This window comes from Archocentrus centrarchus, chromosome 13 (assembly GCF_007364275.1).
Source record: "Archocentrus centrarchus isolate MPI-CPG fArcCen1 chromosome 13, fArcCen1, whole genome shotgun sequence".
NCBI classification, from domain to species: Eukaryota; Metazoa; Chordata; class Actinopteri; order Cichliformes; family Cichlidae; genus Archocentrus; species Archocentrus centrarchus.
Genome location: NC_044358.1, coordinates 22,113,191 through 22,128,083, shown reverse-complemented (window position 1 = coordinate 22,128,083; position 14,893 = coordinate 22,113,191). Strand labels below are relative to the sequence as shown.

Below are 14,893 nucleotides of genomic sequence, written 5' to 3'. Positions count from 1 at the left end.
AGTGTTTCCCCGAGTGTTGTGTTTTGGTTTCTGTTTTGGCCATGTTTACGTTCCCTCTGTGTTAAGTCTGCTTGTACCTTGTTTGGTTACTTCCTGTTTTATTTTGACAGTCCTTTGTCCTGTGTGTTTGTGTTTAGTTTTGCTTCCCCTTGTCTTGTCTGTTTAATTATGTTCAGCTGTGCCCCTCACCTGTTGCCTCTTCCCTCATTATCCCTTTGTGTATATCTTGTCTGCCTCCACTTTGTCCTTGATGGGTTGTCGTTGGCTTTCCCTGCTGTGCACTGTTCCACCCATCCATCCATCCATCCACTTCCGCTCATCCTGTTCAGGGCCACAGGGGGGCTGGACCCTGAACAGGTCGCCAGCCTGTCGCAGAGCCAACACAGAAAGACAAACAACCTTTCACACTCACATTCATACCTATGGGCCATTTAGAGTAGCCAATTAACCTAACCCCAGTAAGTGCATGTCTTTGGAATGTGGGAGGAAACCGGAGTACCCAGAGGAAACCCACGCAAGCACGGGGAGAACATGCAAACTCCACACAGAAAGAGGGAGAGGCCTGGGCCAAGGTGGAATCGAACCCAGACCTTTCAGATGTTATTCTAACTGTGAGGCAGCAATGCTAACCATTGCGCCACCGTGCTGCCCTGCTGTGTGCTGTTATGGAAATTATTTATCAAATGAGAGAGACAATATTCCGTTACACGGTTTTTATTCTCGTACGAGAAGAAGTTCCCTCACACCCCCAGAGGCCACATATCCACATGGTTTAGATGTGTGCCTGGTCTGTCCAGTGTCCTCCACCATCACCTGATCCAACTCACCACCAGGTAGTGATCAGTTGACAGCTGAAGTCGCTTTAAAGTTCAGTGGTCTGTAGTCTTAGTTGAAAGCCAAGAAATAAACTTTAGAAGTGATCTATGGTTTTCTGGTGCCACGTGCACTTATGGACATGGTGTTTGTTATGGACAAACTGTAGTTTGCACAGAAGTCTAATACCAAAACACCATTCAGGTTCATATTGGGCAGGCTGTTCTTCCCAATCACACTCCTCCAGGTCTCACTGTCATTGCCCATGTGAGCGTTGAAGTCTCCCAGCAGGATGATGGAGTCACCGGATGGAGCACCCTCATGCACCTTGCCCAGCAACTCCAAGAAGGGTGGGCACTCTGAATTGCCATTCAGCACACAAGCGCAAACAACAGGCAAATAACAGTCAGGACCCGTTCACCGGCCCGAAGGCACAGAGAAGCAACCCTCTCATCTACCGGTGAAAACTTCAACTTACAGGCAGCAAGCCGAGGAGATACAAAAGTACTCACCCCAGCGCGCTGCCTCTACCCAAAGGAAACTCCAGACTGGAACAAAGTCCAGCCCCTTTCCAAGAGACTGGTTCCAGAGCCCAGGTGATCCCGACTATATCTAGCCAGTATCTCTCAATCTCACACACTAGCTCAGGCTCCTTCCCCACCAGAGAGGTGACATTCCATGTTACAATAGTCAGTTTTGATAGCCTGGGATTGGTCCGCCAGGACCTCCGACCCTGGCCACCGCCACCCTTATGACACCTCCTCTGGGTGGTGGGCCTATAGGAGTCATCTCCTCAAGCTGCGCCCGGCCGGGCACCACAGGCTAATGCCTGGACACCAGACGCTCTCCATCTAGCTCCCTCCCCAGGGTGGGGACTACAGTAACCCTATCCCAGGCAGGGTAAACAGTTCCCTTGGTAACTTTTTCATAGGGGTCTTCTGAATCTCTCTGTGTCTCACACACACAGAAAGTAAAAAATATATTCAAAAAGACCATCTGTTAGACACTACATCAAATAATTTAAGACACAGCATCCAGGGCATGTAGTCAATAGAAAAATGTTTATTTTGAGTATGTACAGTGAAACACTTCCATAGTCTGAGTGACATGACAGGGCTGAATGTATTAAAAAAAAAGAAATAAAAATTTAAAAAAACACATGAAAAGCACAGCATTGTAAGACACAGATTCAGTCTGCACCGTCAAGTCTGTGTGTGGGGTCCGGCCAGAGGACCTCATTCACATCACAGGCAATGCAGGCTCTTGCTAGGCAACAGGGGAAAATCTCACTTGTGTGCCAAATCCAGCCTTGACATTTCTCCACAGTCATATCGTCACATGTGTGCTCCCTCGCCTCCAATAAATTCTCCCTGGTGTAGGGCTGGCTGTCAAATACTTTCCACTGCCACACAGAGAAGAACTTCTCTATTGGAAAATGAAAAATGTTCATGTAATGCTGGTTGTGTGTGAACCACTCATGTATCCGGGCAGCATGGTGGAAGTTCACATTGTCCCAAACTATGACATATACAGGTGGCACCACATGCTGATCCAGCTGTTCACGCGCAGCCATGATATCCTGTAGACCACCCAGAAATGTGAGGAGATGTTGAATATTGTATGGTCCCAGGTTTGCATGACAGTGGAGAACCCCCAGTTACTAATGGCTGCACAGAAGGTGACATTGCCACCACACTGGCCAGGGACCTCCACAATGGTATGGTGACCTACTATGTTCCTGCCTCTCCACCTCCTTTTCACAACATTGAATGTAGATATATTCATGGGGCCCTTCCATGGCATCGAGTTTGAACACTCTCTGAAAGAAATTAACAATCCCAGATAAATGGTAGCTTAGTGTACATGGTACAGAAAGACATATATCTGATACAGTGTATACACACTATGTGCATTCCTGATGTTTGCAGGTTACCATATAGTTTACAGTACTGTGGAAGTGACAACTGGAACTACTAGCCTGCAGCAACAGTGGGCCTGTGAGCATGAAATTGCACTGGATGCATCAGTGCTGAGTGTGTGTGTAGGTTGTTACACTTACTTGCATATGCTGGTATCATAGCTCTATGACCCTTGCAGAGTTGCACTCAAAGGGTACTCTGTACACCTGTTTCATACTGAGTCTACTGCATTGGAATACCCGGTCAATAGTTGACAATGCCACACTGTTGAGGCCATTAAATTACTCTGCTGGATTTCTTGGAGACAGATAGCATTGTTCTGAATGACTGTGTTGACAAAGAGTGCTTCCTGTTGTTGGCTAAAAAGGGCTCACCTCCCACTTGCACGTGGTCATTGTTCAGTTGTGGAAAAGGGGTAATACACTTACGAACGTATAACAGCCAGTTGACATTGCATTGTAATCATCATTAGAATAGAATAGAATAGAATGCCTTTATTGTCATTATACAGGATGTACAATGAGATTGGAGGGCCACTCCTGTTCAGTGCCATGTAACAGAAAATCAAACTCTCTAAAATAAAAATATTATAATCTAGTATAATCAATATAATCAAGAGATATACAGAAATAAACAATGTGTAAAATATACAAAAAATAGAATGTATAAAAATATATACATACATTGGTGCATCTGTACATTGTAAGAAAAGTAAATATGTGTATACATATAATAATGAAGATGATGAATATTGCACTTGGTGAATGAATATTGCACTAGTGAATGAATACTGGATATTACACAATATAGGAATGTTAGATATTGTTCAGTATGAATAATATAATATTGCACAGAGATGTGGGTGTTGCACAGTTACGGTGGGTGAGTGTGTGAGTTCAGGGTGGTGATTGCTCTGGCGAAGAAACTGTTCTTGAGTCTGTTTGTTCTGGCTTTGATGCACCTGTAGCGCCTGCCAGAGGGCAGCAGGTCAAACAGGTCAAAGCCAGGGTGTGAGCTGTCCTTGATGATGTTCCTGGCTCTGCTGATGCAGCGGGAGGTGTAGATGTCTGTCAGGGAGGGGAGAGGGCAGCCAACGATTCTTTGTGCTGTCTTGACTACCCTCTGAAGCCTGACCCTGTCTGCCTCAGTGCAGCTGCCGTACCATACTGTGATACAGTACGTCAGCAGGCTCTCAATGGATGAGCGGTAGAAGGTCAGCAGCAGGTTTGAGTATAAGTTGTTCTTCCTGAGGACCCTCAGGAAGTGAAGTCGCTGCTGAGCCTTCTTGATAACAGCTGTGATGTTATCTGACCAAGAGAGATCAGCAGAGATGAGGACACCAAGAAACCTGAAGGTGTGGACCCTCTCCACACGCTCGCCATTGATGTAGAGGGGAGCTGGGTCAGTCCTGTGCTTCCTGAAGTCGATGATGATCTCTTTGGTTTTCATGGTATTCAGTACCAGCACACAGCCCTGTGGGGAGCCAGTGCTCAGTGTGCGGGTGGAGGAGAGATGGGGGCCAAGTCTCACAGTCTGGGGCCGGTTGGTTAAGAAGTCCTTGATCCAGGAACACGTGAGAGGGGGGAGGCCCAGGGTGTGCAGTTTGGTGGTGAGAATGTCCGGGATGATTGTGTTGAACGCTGAGCTGTAATCCACCAAGAGCATGCGAGCGTAGCTCTGCTGCTGCTCCAAGTGGCTCAACACAGAGTGGAGAGCTACAACAATGGCGTCCTCTGTGGATCTGTTTGCACGATATGCAAACTGATGGGTGTCGAAAGTGGGGGGCAGATGGTCTTTGATGTGCTGGAGAACCAGCCTCTCAAAGCACTTCATGATTACCGGTGTGAGGGCCACAAGGCGGTAATCATTTAGGCTGGTGACAGATGACCTTTTGGGGATGGGGATGATTGTGGCTGTTTTTAGGCAGGGGGGGATGACTGCTTGGGCCAGGGAGAGGTTGAAAATCCTGGTAATGTAATCATCATTACAGTAATTGCAGTGTAGCATACAGTGTGTCACACATTGTACAACATGGGACTGTTACCTGTCCTGATGATGCATGTCCTGACGATGCCGGGCACAGTGAATCTGCTCAGATTCAATTTTACTCTTTGTCCTGTTTCCCTCATTGACATGTCATGTATGAGGACAATGTGTATGATAGTTGCCCATATGTCATCAGTGATGACTGCTCTTGGTCGTCCTCGCCCCCTTCCTCCTCATCTGCCACCTCTCATACACACTCTTTCTCCTCAGCCTCTGTGTATGTCTATGTCCATTGTAGATGCACATGTGCCACCTGCACTCTGACCTGACTTTTATCCTGTCCATTTGGTCTGATCACATCATTTGACACGTGTTCAATTGTGAGTTGCTGTGTGTAACAGATGACAGCAGTGTTGGAGTTGTGTTCACATTCTGCTGCCAGTGTTTACGGTTTTGCAGTGCAGGTGTGAATGACTGTGACTGTGTTTAAGGTTTAGCAACACACGTGTGAAGTGTGTTTAGTGACTGAGAATGTGTTTGCTGTTGTGCAAAAAAGAATGATTGAGTTACACCGGATTTTCCTAAGTGCTTGAACTGTGTTAGTGGTTTGGCCAAAAGAGTGTGTGATTCAAGAAATTTGTTTAGGCCTCTGTGGATTTGGTTTGGGGAATGGAGTTTAGCATTTTAGCAATTCAGCAGAAATACTGTAAAACATATGATAGGTTCAAATCATTTTATAAAACATGGAACAAAGAGGAAAAGATCTCCGAAGGACGGCCTCCTTAGCAGCTGTTTTATTTCACTCGCTCACATGATTAAATCACATATGTTTAAAGCTCAGGTTGCAACATCACTCACTTCACATGATTAAGTCACGTATGTGTGTGTTCTGCAGGCTTGAAACAGCCTGCAGGTAACTACAACTTCCTTTGTAAGAAATGTCACCACGTGTTTCCGTTTCAAACATAAAAACAACAGTATAATATATACACAAAACATTTTATAAAAACATACAAACAGAAGATATGATAATTCATAATAAACAGAATGGAATTTATACTATAACTCCAACAACATATCCTTCACTTTGTGTTCAATTCAATTCAATTCAATTTTATTTATATAGCGCCAAATCACAACAAACTGTCGCCTCAAGGCGCTCTGTATTGTGGGTAAAGACCCTACAATAATACAGAGAAAACCCAACAGTCAAAACGACCCCCTATGAGCAGCACTTGGCGACAGTGGAAAGGAAAAACTCCCTTTTAACAGGAAGAAACCTCCAGCAGAACCAGGCTCAGGGAGGGGCAGTCATCTGCCGCGACCGGTTGGGCTGAGGGAAGAGAAAGACATGCTGTGGAAGAGAGCCAGAGATTAATTTCAATTAATGATTAAATGTAGAGTGGAGTATAAACAAAGTAAATAAGGTGAATGAGAAACAGTGCATTATGTGAACCCCCCAGCAGACTAGGCCTATAGCAGCATAACTAAGGGATGGTTCAGGGTCACCTGATCCAGCCCTAACTATAAGCTTTATCATAAAGGAAAGTTTTAAGCCTAATCTTAAAAATAGAGAGGGTGTCTGTCTCCCGAATCCAAGCTGGAAGCTGGTTCCACAGAAGAGGCGCCTGAAAGCTGAAGGCTCTGCCTCCCATTCTACTCTTAAGTATCCTAGGAACCACAAGTAAGCCAGCAGTCTGAGAGCGAAGTGCTCTGTTGGGGTGATATGGTACTATGAGGTCTTTGAGATAAGATGGTGCCTGATTATTCAAGACCTTGTATGTGAGGAGAAGAATTTTAAATTCTATTCTAGATTTAACAGGGAGCCAATGAAGAGAAGCCAATATGGGAGAAATATGCTCTCCCTTTCTAGTCCCTGTCAGTACTCTAGCTGCAGCATTTTGGATCAGCTGAAGGCTTTTCAGGGAGCTTTTAGGACAGCCTGATAATAATGAATTAAAAAAACAAACAAACAAAAAAAAAGCATCTTTGGGCTGCTCCCTCATTCACGAGGGGTCACTAGAGGAGAAGGTCCAGGTATGTTGATTTGGTAGATTTTTCCACTAAATGTCTGACTGACACATTGCCACCTAGGCTTGTCACCCCCCAAGTCAGGAGGGTTTTCATCAATCATGTATACTCTCCTGTTTTTACCTCCTATGAGTTTTCCAGATGTCATCTATTAATTTTTAATTTCACACAAGACATGATTTTCTCTTTAAATGTCTTGTATTGATATGTTGGCCAAATGACAACATCTTTCCAAATAAATGGTCAATAAAAAGAAAAAAAAAGAAAAAAGAAAAATTATATGCTAATTTCATTCATGTTGTTACTGTTCATAACTAATGAAAATGTATTTTGTTCACTTGACAGACCAAAAATTCATGAACATTATGCAAATAAATGATTAAAGTTGTGCCAAATAGGTGTATATAGTTATACTATGAAAGAAGCTCACTCAGTTCACATTGCACTTACATTTGTGGTGTTTGATACAGATGGAAATGTTAGAATAAATTGTATCAAACCACTGAGAAATAACTCAGAACGCTGTTAGTGTGGAATGTGACTTTACATTTATTAAATTGATTAACTCTGAAATAAATATTCATACATAAAGCAATTACATGTAAAATTAATAATTGATATTTTTTTCTTTTAAAATGGGCATACAATTTTTCAACTATTTCAGGGAAAAAGTAGTAAATGTTTCATGTAAGAAGAATATTGCCATGTGCATTCAATGTGTATACTTTTAATTTACAATTGCAATATTAGCCATTTTCGAACCACTGCTATACTATGACTGATTTTTGTTCATTAAATATTTCTTGGTGTTCTTCTCGGGCTTAAATAATATGATAAAACACTTTGGAGCAAATATACACATCATTAATCCAAAACTGGAGGCCAGAATGGCAAATATCTCCACAACCACAGTGAATTTCCCAGGAGAGCTGACATATGCTGGGATAAAGGTGATCCACACTGCACAGAATATCAGCATACTGAAGGTGATAAGCTTGGCTTCATTAAAATTATCAGGTAATTTCCGTGCTAAGACAGCTAAAACAAAGCAAAATGCAGCAAGTAGGCCTATATACCCAAGCACGGCCCAAAAGCCAATGGGTGAGCCTAAAGCACATTCCAGTATGATTTTCTCCTTGTATGTGGTTAGATTTTTTGTTGGAAAGGGAGGGCTAAGTAGCAACCAAATAGTACAAATTAAAACTTGAATAAAAGTGAAAGACACAACAGTCATTCTTTGTTGTCTTTGTTGTGTATATTTGCTCCAAAGTGTTTTATCATATTATTTAAGCCCGAGAAGAACACCAAGAAATATTTAATGAACAAAAATCAGTCATAGTATAGCAGTGGTTCGAAAATGGCTAATATTGCAATTGTAAATTAAAAGTATACACATTGAATGCACATGGCAATATTCTTCTTACATGAAACATTTACTACTTTTTCCCTGAAATAGTTGAAAAATTGTATGCCCATTTTGCTACCTGGAATTGTTGCTTTGAAAGCCATCAAAACCACTATAGTTTTCCCAAGTACACAGGAGATACAGAGAACAAAGGTGATACCAAATGCAGTGTGACGCAGCATGCAGGACCACTCAGATGGTGCTCCAATGAAAGTTAATGAACATAAGAAACATAGAGTCAGAGAGATGAGCAGCAGGAAGCTCAGTTCAGAGTTGTTGGCTCTAACAATTGGAGTTGTCCTGTGATGAAAGAATACAGCTGCAGTCATAATGGCCAGACAGGCACCGAGAACTGAGAATGTAGCCAGGATGATTCCTAGGTCATCTTGAAAAGAAAGAAATTCTACAGTCTTGGGGATACAAATGTCTCTCTTTGCATTAGGCCAGAATTCCTTGTGGCAGGGGAAACAATCAGCAGAATCTGAAAGAAAGAAAAAATGAGATGCTGCAGACTTGTAGAATAAAACCTTTTTACATGCAATGACAAACATTTAGTTTTACCTGTAGTGTTACTGATCTCTCCGTCAGGACACCGTATACAATCATAACAGCAGATAGGTTTTCCTTTCTGCAGCACTTTATGAGTTCCTGGAGGACAGCTGTCACTGCACACTGACACCGGCACCTGTGAAAGACATAAAGCAAATACAATGAATCTAAGAATTTGCTAAGCAACATGTAATGATTCCATTGACCAAAATTTAATTTGTCACATTCTTGTCCTTTGACTAATTACTTGCATGCGACCCTCCATCCAGGTTATGTTTCTCTTAATTTGGAACTCCTGGCCCGCTGGCAGTGATGCATCATACAGCCCAACAGTTACTATCTCAGTGATGCCATTTTCACTTTTCTGCCAGTTAACCAGCTCATAAACAGCCACAGGATCCCCATTAGCATTAAATGACACATCATAGCCATTCTGGGAAAAATTGACTTTCTTCAACTGAGTTAAAACCTGTCAAAATTAATTAAGATAGAAAGGAAGGGAAAGGAAATGCATAATATTTTGGTAACACATATTAAGATTTAATTTCACCAAGTTATATTAGAGGTGATGAAAGACATTGGCATTAACAGATTCATTTCTACTGACCTGTTTGGACTCTAACTTGCTTAGTTCATCACACTTTGCTGTGGCATTTTTCCCCTGACACACTGTATTATGGATGGCATGAGCTATTGCATACACAGCCTTGTACACCATGTTAGTAATTCTAAGCTGAGATGTGTCAGTGTACTGACTTTGGAGATTCTGCATGTTTTCAGTTCCATCACACACTTTCTTGTCTGAAGCAGGAACTAAAAGTACAAAAAGACAGAGAAGATGTCTTCAAGCCTGAAAGTTAAACTACATTTCAGGTGTGTTATGGTTGATTAAGTTCAGCAAATTATGCTAGCAGTATGACTCAAATTTGTAAAAGGGGAATAATATATAGCTGTATACATATACAAAATTTGAATTAAGTCCCCTCAAATTGAAAATGACTGAAAGAAAAAACTGAAAAGTCATGATATCAAGTGAGAATATTTCCAGATATACACCTGTGTTCAATTCATATTTGATCATTATCAGCAGGTTAAAAGGGGTCAGGTCATATATCAGCAGTGGACTTTGTAACACTACATGGTTAATGGGATATTTTAAAAAAATTAAGCAAACTTTTTTTTTACCTTTTTTCGGTGAGCAGTTGAATGCATCCTCCCAGAACTCAGTAAGCATTGGGGAAGCAGCCACTTGAGAGGGAGAAAGATTCAGCAGGAAGTCTCTGAAACCTGGGATTACAGACTTTGGAATCCCAAATCCAATGGCCCCAGCACAAAAACTGAACTGTGCTAATTCTGTGCTGGTTACCCATGACTCACTGCCTATCCACTGGCGAGGAGGAAAAGGCTCACGTGATAGCTCCTCCAACAGGATCTTCATGTCTCCAAAAGATGCAAATGCCACAACAACCACAGCTTTAGACCTTGAGAGAAAATATAGTACATTATAAACACTGTGTCATCACATCACAAGAGATTTATTTTTAAGAAAATAAATTAATCTTAAGAAGAAGAAGAAGAAGAAGAAACAGCCTTTATTGTCCCACAGAGGGGAAATTTGGGTGTAACAGCAGCCGCAGTTATTATAAATATAAATAAAGATATAATAATTCACACTATCTTCATGCAATATCTCAATATTTGTGATGAAAAAACCTGCGGATAACATCTGCGACTTTTTGAATTTTGCTCTGTGGGTGGGTACGGTAGAAGGATACAGAGTATTCCACACAGATCCCCTCTTTCTGTGCTGCTTCTAGAAAAGATGCCATGCCATTATTTCCATAATCTGAATCTGACCGAACAGCACCTATCCAAGTCCAGCCAAAGTGTTTTACCAGCTTGGCTAGAGCTTCAGCTTGGAACTGATCACTGGGGATTGTTCTGAAAAAACTCAGGTACTGCTGCTTGTCAGACAAGCATGCACATGATGCCAAGTGGCTCACCTAACCCAAAAGAAATAAAACAGTGTAACTCTGAAAGAACTGCACAAACACACATCATGCACATTTCCTTTTTGAATCCCCTAGTTTGCCAGGAATTCTAAATATTTACCTGAGGAATATTAAAGGCACTGATGAGTCGTGAGATGCTGATTGATGGCGTAGACCCAGAGTCACCAACAACAGCTACCACCATACCAGATTGTGAGCAATCATTACCAGTGTAAAACACAGGGTCGAAGCTATTCAAAAACTGAAATGCCACATGAACTGCCACAGGCACTGATGCACACGAGTCATAGATCTGATAACCAAGCCTGATCCCAGGCAGCAGCTCTGTGCTGTTGTTAATCTCTTCTATGGCAAAGACCATTGCACGTGATGATTGCAGTTCACTGGTGATAATGCTGCAGAGAGTTGTGGTACTATTAGAATTTAAAATATAGACTTAAGTCATGTTAAATCTCAACAGTAAACATAGTCAGGAATTGTTGTAGGTTTGGACTATGAGTAAATTATGATAAAGGTCCAAACCTGATCAAATGGACATCAGAGGTTTGCATGACCAGTTAAATTTCAGCATGTAAGATTAGTATAAGAACTCACTACAAAAACAGATTTTAAAATGTAAAGGTTTTTGTTTTTTGTTTAATATTTAGAAAACTTTTTTCAACACTATATTTTGAAAAACACAAAGCATTACTTTCAGCACTACACATAATACATGTGAAAACGTTTCTATTCTTACACGGTGAAATATGTTTTTAGCACCCACTTCTTCCACTTACTGACCTCCCTTTGCATTTTGCAGGCTCAGGTTTGCTGGTGTAGTTATTGTAAACTGTGTGCACGTAGACATGAAAGGCAAAAGCACCACCAATAACAAAGTCCCCATCCTTTGAGAATGCAGGCAGTCGAGTGCCTCCCTGCAGCTTACAATTCACAGATGGTGCCACAGTACCAGCCCGAGTGTCTGTATACCTAGTCATTTGACTCAAACCATCTAGATACACTCCCAAGGCATCAGCTGAGTACAAGTGAAACAAACACACAGCTAATACTAGACCAACTACAGGAGCTGCTATCTCCATCCCTGACTGAGATCAAGTGTGTATATGTGTGTGTTAGTTTGTTTTCATTGGTTTATATAGGTCTTCAGACAAAGGGGCTTTGTCATTTACTTAAGCACATGCTCTTACCAAGTGGGCTTTGATTAACCCATTTGTGCTATTCATATTCTAATCCTTCACAGTATGGTTCGGGAAAATTTTGTCCTGAGCCAAGAGTTCCCTCATAATTCCCACATAAGTGTCTACAACAAATTTTGAACAACAGATTAAATTAGAATGCATAAATAGCATGTCTGACATTAATAAATGGAAAATTAATTCTTAATTAATGTTTCAGAGAGCATGGAGTGTATATTTTAGGTTTTACAACACTTGTTTTTGGAGAAAAACATTTATTATCACACAAGATCTCGTGCTGTTTTATGTAACAGTTTGAAAAATGTTACACCAGAAGGTTTGTGTTGAAACAGAGCCCTCCACCCCCTATTTTTCTCAACACTGTTGTGTATTTCATTGAGTCAGCAGCAACATTCAATGGCATCCTAAAAGAATTCACATTTGTTTTTGTTTGCTCTCAGTCCATATTTTTCTAGCCTGGCCAGCACTGCTGCTAGGTTAGCCAAATGAGTCTCCTCATCAACACCTGTGACGTTTGTCATGTGTTCCTGGGATGCCCTGCAGAACCTGGTCCATAGCACGTTGCCATACTGCTGGGGCATTGGTGATACCAAAGACCAGTCTGTCGTACTGACATAGGCCTTTATGAGTGTTTATCACTAGATATTTCCTGGATTTCTCTTCTACTTCCATCTGAAGATAAGCTTGAGCAAGGTCAGTTTATGAAAAATGTTTGCCACCTGCCACTACTGTTATTATGTCTTCTATCTGTGGAAGTGGGTACTGATCTATGCAGAGGACTGGGTTCACTGAAACCTTGAAATCACCACAGATTTGCATACTATCACTTGCCTTCTTGCTCACTGATACTATTGGTGTAGCCCAGTCTTACCATTCCACCTTGGTGAGTATTCCTTGCTCTTCCAAGCATTGGAGCTCTGCTTTGACTTTGGGGCAGACAGCATATGGTTCAGGACGTGCCTTGTGAAATCTGGGTTTTGCATTGTCCTCCAGTATGATCGGTGCTTAATATTTTTTAGAGTGCCAGTTCCTGTTTGAACACCTGAGCATGTTTCTCAAGTATCTGTTTCAGTCTTTCATCCACAGGATGTGCACTCAGACCATGTGCCATTCTCATGGACTTTATTTCTTTCCAGTTGAGGTGGATGTGTTTCAACTAGTGATGCCCAAATAATGGCACACTTCCATTTTTCAGAACATAAAGTTCCAGGTTGCACTTATTTTTCTCTTTCACTTTCAGTTTTCCTAAGGCAGTTATTCTTTCACTTGTGTATGTTTTTAGTTTCACTGAGGTGTGTTTTAGTTTCAGACTGGGAAATTTATCTCTGTAATCTTCAGCGACACTATAAACAACTTGGACTCAAACCTGCTGCTGACCTTCTACCGCTCATCCATTGAGAGCCTGCTGACGTACTGTATCACAGTATGGTACGGCAGCTGCACTGAGGCAGACAGGGTCAGGCTTCAGAGGGTAGTCAAGACAGCACAAAGAATTGTCGACTTCCCTCTCCCCTCCCTGACAGACATCTACACCTCCCACTGCCTCAGCAGAGTTAAAAACATCATCAAGGACAGCTCCCACCCTGGTTTTGAACTGTTTGACCTGCTGCCCTCTGGCAGGTGCTACAGGTGCATCAAAGCCAGAACAAACAGACTAGTAATATCCAATATTCATTCACCAAGTGCAATATTCACCATCATTATTATATGTATACACTTCTTTTCCTTTTCTTACAATGTATATATTTCTTATGAATGTATATATGCACCACTGTATATATTTTTATACGTTCTCTTATTTTCTGTATTTTTAATACATTTTATTTTCTGTACATATTTTTATGTATTTTATTTTTTGTATATTTTATACATTGTGTTTTATTTTCTGTATATTTTTAGATTTTATTAGATTATTATATTTTTATTTTAGAGAGTTTGACTTTTCTATTGCATGGCACTGAACAGGAGTGGCCCTCCAATCTCATTGTACATCCTGTATAATGACAATAAAGGCATTCTATTCTATTCTATTCATATGTGATCCGTGAGAGGGCTGACCCAGTATCCAGTTCCATCTTTAACTTAACTCCTTGTATTTTTGTTGTGAGCCATATTGCATCTTTATCTTTCCCCTGTACTGTGTTCAGCTCAAGGCATGCCAAATCCCCCTGAGAATCATGTGCGTCTGTCTCATTTACTTCATGCAGCTTCCTGTGTCTTTTCCACATTTTGTTTTTCTTTTTATCATACTGTGGTGGAATCAGGAATTTGGCTCCCTGGCAGCCTTGGACTGCCACTTATCAAATTATCTCTGGGATGTTTGTAAACAGATGCTCTACGCCCCCGCCATCCTGTCTTCTTCTGACCTGTGTTGGACTGATCTCCCTGACCTAGCCGCTGATGAACTCTACATCTTATCAGAACTGTTAGCTGAGGAGGGAGTTTGAGTCAACCCCACAGTAGCCCGACCCCCCCCCCCCCCCCCCCCCTGTCGCCTCCTCTGGCTCCCCTGTCCATCCCTCCCCACCCTAGTGCTCCCACGCTATATGTTTCTGCTCTATCGCAGAGGTTTTTGTAACCTTATACTGTGTATGTGCGTATGTATAGAAAGTATGAGATGATTCTTTTTCCTCACTCATCCCTGTATGTTTTCATTATGTTTCTGTCTTTTTAATGGCAGCGCCTCCAGAAGGGGGGCAGCATGGCCACAGTTCACCTATCTCCCCATGTTTGTTCTGTTTGTCTTCTTGGATGGGTGTTCTGTTAACTGTAATTTCCCCATTGTGGGATCAATGAAATATCATTATCATCATTAAAGCACATTCCAGTATGACTTTCTCCTTGTATGTGGTTAGATTTTTTATTGGGAAGGGAGGGCTAAATAACAGCCAAATAGTACATATTAAAACTTGAATAAAGGTGAAAGACACAACAGTCATCCTTTGCTGTGGAGGTCCAAACCATTTACCTTGAAGTGTAGCT

General features: G+C 41.6%; 1 pseudogene; it reads right to left on the bottom strand.

The window, feature by feature from the left end:
• Positions 1 to 7,521: 7,521 nt before the first annotated feature.
• Positions 7,522 to 11,593, bottom strand: LOC115791066 (extracellular calcium-sensing receptor-like; annotated as a pseudogene).
• Between the last annotated feature and the right edge of the window lie 3,300 nt (positions 11,594 to 14,893).